Source organism: Echinops telfairi, unplaced genomic scaffold (genome assembly GCF_000313985.2).
Source record: "Echinops telfairi isolate 266 unplaced genomic scaffold, ASM31398v2 ScPeMD7_2573;HRSCAF=3158, whole genome shotgun sequence".
NCBI lineage: Eukaryota > Metazoa > Chordata > Mammalia > Afrosoricida > Tenrecidae > Echinops > Echinops telfairi.
Window position 1 is genome coordinate 1,989,539 of NW_022106471.1, and position 6,370 is coordinate 1,995,908.

Genomic DNA, 6,370 nt, shown 5'->3' on the forward strand with positions numbered 1-6,370 from the left:
TCTTGTGCATGGAGTGAGGTAAGGATCTTGTTTCTTTTTCTACAGGTGGATATCCATTGTTTCCAGCACCACTTGTTAAAGGCATCCGCCTCTCATTTGAGGCTCTTTGGGCCCTTGTCGAAGATCAGTTGTCTATAGGCTGGTGGTTTTATCTCTGGGTTTTCTGTTCTTTTCTATTGGTCTCATTACCTGTCATTATTCCAGTACTCCACTGTTTTGACCACTGTGGCTGTGTAGTAGGTGTTAACATCAGGTAAACTGAGCCCTCTGACTTTGTCCTTCTTCTTAAGGAGTTCTCTGCTAATTCTGGGCTTCTTCTCTCTCCATATGAAATTTGTGGACTATACTGGGGACACATGGCAGGGAATGAGTCCAGTCTGAACACCCTCACAGTAGGGTTAACCAAGAAGGGAACATAACAGATCAGCAATGGGAGTAAAGCAAAGCCACAATGCCCCTGAGGAGCCCCCAAAATACACTTCAGGCTAGGAGGGGCAGTTCCCGGAATACCCCAGGACCAGTGGGGAGATAGTCATAAAGGTCAGCAGACAGACCTGGAATTATCTATGCTTTTTCATTCTTTTATTATGCTAGTTATTATTCTTTCATATATATGTTTTTTCTCTTTTTATTCATTTTTAATTTTCTTTTTGTACTGCCTACATTATTGTTGGTTTTCCTGTATAAGACAGGCATGGGAAGCAAGCCTGAGGAGATAGCAATGGGACTGAAGGTTCCAGAGGGACTTAAAGAGAGGAGGAGTCGGGGCAAGGGAGCAGTGAGCAAACAATACCACAGACAGGGGAACAACTAGGGAATTAAAATCAACAATGAGGAGGACATAGAGATCCTGGGGGTGTTGGAGCAACCGCAATCTAGCTAAGAGAATTACTAAGAGGCAGAAGAAGGGCAGGCATGATGGTGGGAAAGGGTGGAGGTAAAAGGAAACAAGATATAGGAAGCAAATCTATGGATAGAGGTATAAACAGAGGTGTGCACTTATGTAAACATATTAATTCATAAAAATAGAGGTATTGGCATAAGTACATATATTTTTATGGCAATCCATTGAGGAAGTGCATGGGCTTTGGGCCTCTGCTCAAGCCCTCCCTCAACACAAGAACACTTTGTTCTAACAACCTGGCAATATTGGCATGATTGTGTACAAGCAAATATGGCAAAGATAGCTGATGGTGCCCACCTATTAGATGATATAGAGTCTCGGGTCTTAAAAGCTTGAAGTTAAACAAGCGGCCATCTAGCAGAGAAGCAACAAGCCCACACAGAAGAAGCACATCAGCCTGTGCGATCATGAGTTGTTGACAGGATCAAGTAACAGGCATCAGAAAACCCCAAACAAACAAAAAGACATATTGTTGAGAATGAGGGGGTCTCAGAGCAGAGACCCAAAACCCATCTGTAGACAATGGGACATCCCCTTACAGAAGGATTGCAAGGAAGGGATGAGCAAAGCAGGGTGAAATATAGCACCGATGAAACACAATATTTCTCTGGTTCCTTGAGACTTCCTCACCCCCCACTCTCATGACCCCAATCCTGCCTTTCACTGCAGGCTAGGCTGAAGCATGTACACAGGCACAGATAGGCGCTCACAACACACAGAGTCCAGGTCAGATGAACCCCTCAGGGACAGAAATGGGAGTAGTGATACCAGGAGGGTAAGGGGAAAGTAGGGAGAGAAGAGGGGGAGAAACTGTGGGTGAAGGGAGACAGCAGTCAGTGTAAGATATGAAAATAATAATCTATAATTTATCAAGAGGTCATGTTGGGGGAGGGAGGGCAAAAAGAGGAGCTTATAGCAAGGGCTCAAATAGAAAGTAAATGTTTAGGAAACAAAATCATTGGTTTTATATTAATTATGGTGGAGTTATTTTGAAAGTGTTTGCAATAGAGTTTGCATAAGATCAAGAATGTAATCAATGTCACTGACTTGTACACTTGAATAAGGGAAGTTTGTGTGTATATTTTCATCATAATAAATATAAGGACTTTTTAAAAAAAATGCCAGAATGCTCCTTACAGGCAAACATGGCAAGCCTTCATCTCATGCACTTTGGGCATGTCACCAGGAGAGACCCAGCACCTGGGGAAGGACATCCTGCTTGGTAAAGATGGGTTGACACAGTGGTCACAACAATGGACTCGAGTAGAGGAGCAATTGTGAGGATGGCATAGGACCGGGCAGTGTTTCATTCTGTTGTGCATAAGGTTGCTATGGGTTGGAACCAACTCGATGACACACACAACAACCCCAGCTTCCCTGAATGAAGGATCCCTGATGGTGCTGTGGTTTAAGTATTAAGCTGCTAATTGTAAGGTCAGTGGTTCAAACCCACCTGCTGCTCCAAGGGGGAACTATGAGGTTGTCTTCTCCCCTTAAGATGTACAGTTTCAGAAACCCTGCTCTGTCTTATATGGTTGCAGGATCACTGTGAGTTGGAATCAACCTGAAGGCAATGGATTTCATTTTGGTTTGGTCCTGGACTGTTCAATTTAGATTTTATGTCACGTGTAACAATTACATCTTAGTTTAATTCTTTCATATACCCTTTTCCAGTCAATACAAAGGATTTTCCAAATGAAAAGGTAGGTCTAAATTTAGCAGGCCTTGAGTCAGTAATCTCACTAGGGTATTGAAGGCAGTAGGGACGCATGAGGTGACACGGTCAGAGGGTAGTGACACCAAATTCACTGCCGGTAAAATGATTGTGTCATTTATGTATTTATTTATTATTTTTATTAGAAATTTTATTTGTAGTTAACATAACCTTGTAGTTAGTTATAACAATAAAAATATTTCTTTGTAAGCCCAGTTTACATGAGTCAATATACCACAAGGCTGAAACTCTGTGCTGATGTGTTCTTTTGAATCTTCTACATGCTTCAGGAGTCATGATGGAATAGTGGGCTCCAGATCGGGCTACTAACCACAAGGTCAGCTGTTTGAACCCACCAGGTGCTCTGTGGGAGAACCCTGAGAAACCCACAGGGACAGTTCTAGTCTATTCTAGGACCCTTACCAGTCAGAATGGACTCAATAGCGGTGAGCAGTGCTTCAGGCATACCTGCCAATGACCCAATTTCAGTGATGCTTTGAGTCATGTGACTTTTCACACTCTTGTTTTTGTTCTTGCTGGCGTTTTTTTTAGTGGTATTTTTATCTACAATATTGTGGACCTCTATTAGTATTTTTTTGAGCATGAAAAAGTAATTAAAAAAAGAAAAAGTAATTAGAAGAGAAAAAAATGGTTTCTGCTCAGTTATTAATATTGTACTGATAATCTCATAATTTAAGATAGATTTTGCAAAAGTTTTGCTGTATTTGTATAGAATAAAATATTTAAATTTCAGCAATGTACTACTAAATTCATTGCATATTATTCTATGATTAAAATTGATAAACATTATTAAGGATTCAGGGTGGTTTGGTGTGGTTCATATGCGTGGTGGTGTGTGACATCATGAATTACCTTACTGGGTGATACCAATTCTAGTGCCACCACTTTATCTGGTTAGAAGTTCACTACCTTCCCCCAACAGCCCATGGAAATTCTTTAAATTACTCATTAAAAAGATTAAGACATATAACAGTATTGTTCATTGTAAGGATGAATAAACAGGGAAAAAGAAATACCCTACCCAAGCTTATGAAAATATTTCACAGCATATAAAAGAAAAACAGCACGCAAGATGTAGAAAAAGGTTGTTCTCTTGAGCAAGATTTGCAGAGGACGATTTCTGAAAAAAAAGCAGAAATGTTTGCAAGGAAAATGGACACTGAAAAGAGATTAATAAGCAGGAGATGCCTGTAAAGTAAACAAAAGAAAAAAGAAGCTAGCTAACATAACTCAGAAAGGAAACTAAAATGTAGGCTTGAAAAACACATGGGAAACCACAGAAGGCTGGATGGCATAGTTGGTAAACACAAGCTCTCACCAAAAGTGGAGGGAAAGAACAGGGGAGGAAAATCTTAGAGATGGGGCCCTAGACAAAAGGGAAGTTGAGCATTGGGTTCTGAAATCAAAATATTTGGGTTTAAAAAAAAACTGGGGGTGCATCTTGGCTGTGCCATTTACTATGTGTGCCTTTGGTCAAATCATTTATTTCTGTGCTTCAGCTCTCCCATCTGGACAATGTGTCTAATAATAGTGTTTTATTTCAGAGGGCTGTATTGGGGATTCAATAACTTAATCTATGTAAAGCACTTAAAAACTGAAGGCTGACCATTATAATTGTTAGTAGCCATCAAGAGAATGAAAGGCAAAGACTTAGTCTTCTAATTCTTTTCTTCTTTCTTTCTCCACCTCCCTGAAATTATGATAACGACACTCAGGTTCAATAAACTATCAAAACCAATCCTACTGAATACAATAATTATTTTTGGAACCTCAGAAACGAGACCTGGCTTAGTCTGGAGACTGCCAAGTGTAGAAAAGTGAAAACGGAAATAGCAACTGGTTCTAGGACCCAACAGGGTCTTTAGAAAAGTCAGTCAGGATCGACGGGTGCTGAGAAAAAGAGGGAACAATGAATCAAATTCCAAATGAGATTTATTTTAATCTATTCTAAACTTTCTTCAGCAATACCTAACCTTTTAAGAAAAGGACATTCCTCAGTGGGTTTGCTTTGAGCGAATGTTTTCATAGGTGCCGCATGCATTTCACTTGTAGCTAGCTAGCTGTATGGACTTGTGAACTGAGGCGACAAGTTCTTCCTCCGGAAGAAAAGATACTGTCTCTACACAGGAAGTGTAATGGCAGTGGCACTACTTGAAACTTAATTAAAAAGAAGAAAAGGAAGGAGGCGAATAAGACGTTGCCACCACTGCTCTTAGTATCCTACAAAGCTCAGCTCAAATTCAGATTAGTAAAAGCAAGAACCATTTTCCCCCTGGACTCTTTTCAATTCTCTTAAATTAAAGGTGGAATTAAAAGGCAGAAGATGGTCGCAGAATTAGAGAATGGGAAGAAGGGGAGGGGGTGACAAATATTCTATATTTGGTGGTTAGAAAAACAACACTTCCAAAAAAGTGGAGGCGGCTATGGCAGTACTTCTGGGAGGCCTGGTGGCGTATTGGGTAAAGCATTCGCTGGGAGAAAGATGAGGCTGTCTGCTCCTGTAAAGATTTATGAGCTCGGAAACCTTAGGGGATGGGGGCGGCTATATGGTATATCTATAGGGTCGCTATGCGGGGGCCATCAGCTGGAAGGCAGTGGTTCCCCCCCGGCCCCAACCCCCTTTCCTGGCTTCATTTATCAGGAGATCTAAGGATGGAGAAGAGGATCAAAAAGCATGTGCAAATCACTTGGTCCAGCCCCATCCTAGGCATTTAGGCGATATCAGGATGAAATAAGCGGCAAGGGGAATCGTGCAGTGAAGAATGAAACGAAGGGGTTGGCTTAAGGGTCTTGTGTAGGAGGAGGGGCTAGTGAAGGTCAGGAGCAGCCACAGGGTCAGCAGAGGTGGAGAATTAAGTATCGTCTTCAGCTCGAGAGCCTCAAAGTTTGGGGTTTGAGTCAACAGGCCGGGTCTCCTGCCCCCACTGCACACCTTTAGCAGGTTCATGGTGACAGCCTCGGTAGCAGGATTCCGGACGACAGGGTCTTACTGAGCCTTCCAAGAATGCATCGCTCAGTCGACCCCAGAGTGGGTTCTCAACACATGGGGGGAAAGGAGCTTCTGACGGGGAGGTTGAGCGTGGAAGGGCACCGGTTTCATTTTAAGGTTCGAGTTCCCGTTTGGCCCGAGTCAACTATCAACCAACATTTCTGGTGGCCTTCTCTGCTCTCCCTTTCGCCCCAGTGAAGTCGAAAAGCTCCCCTGGACGTGCTGACAGGCTGAGCGGTGCAGTGGCGTCCTTCAGGTGTCAGCCTCGATGGGCTTGCAAACCACAAACCCCAGAATCCCTTGTGCCGAGGTCAAGCCGCAATAAGATGGCTCCAGAAGGGTGGAACACGAAGCAGGAGGGAAACCCTAGTACCGGGGAGTGTGTTCACTGCATGTGTTGAAATAACACATGGATTCTCATCTATGCATCACCCAACTGGCCACCTTCGTGGCAGGAGAGGTCCCTGGGGTTACCTCCATCGTTCCTCCAGGAGCATTCTGGGAGTTGTAGTCCAGCCGCAAGACTGCGCCGAACTACATCTCCCAGGGTGCCCTGCAAGTCGGGAGCGAACCACCTTGTCTTCCAAAACGGTGTCCCCGGCGAGACGGCTCTGCCCCGTCTCTCTCTTTCCCTCAGCTCTCTTGTTTCTCTTCTGTCGCGACCGTGCGGCCTTGGCAGCGGAGGGCCCAGTCCCTCGCAGTACCGCCCCGAGGGCCACTTCCGGCACGATTCACTTCCTGG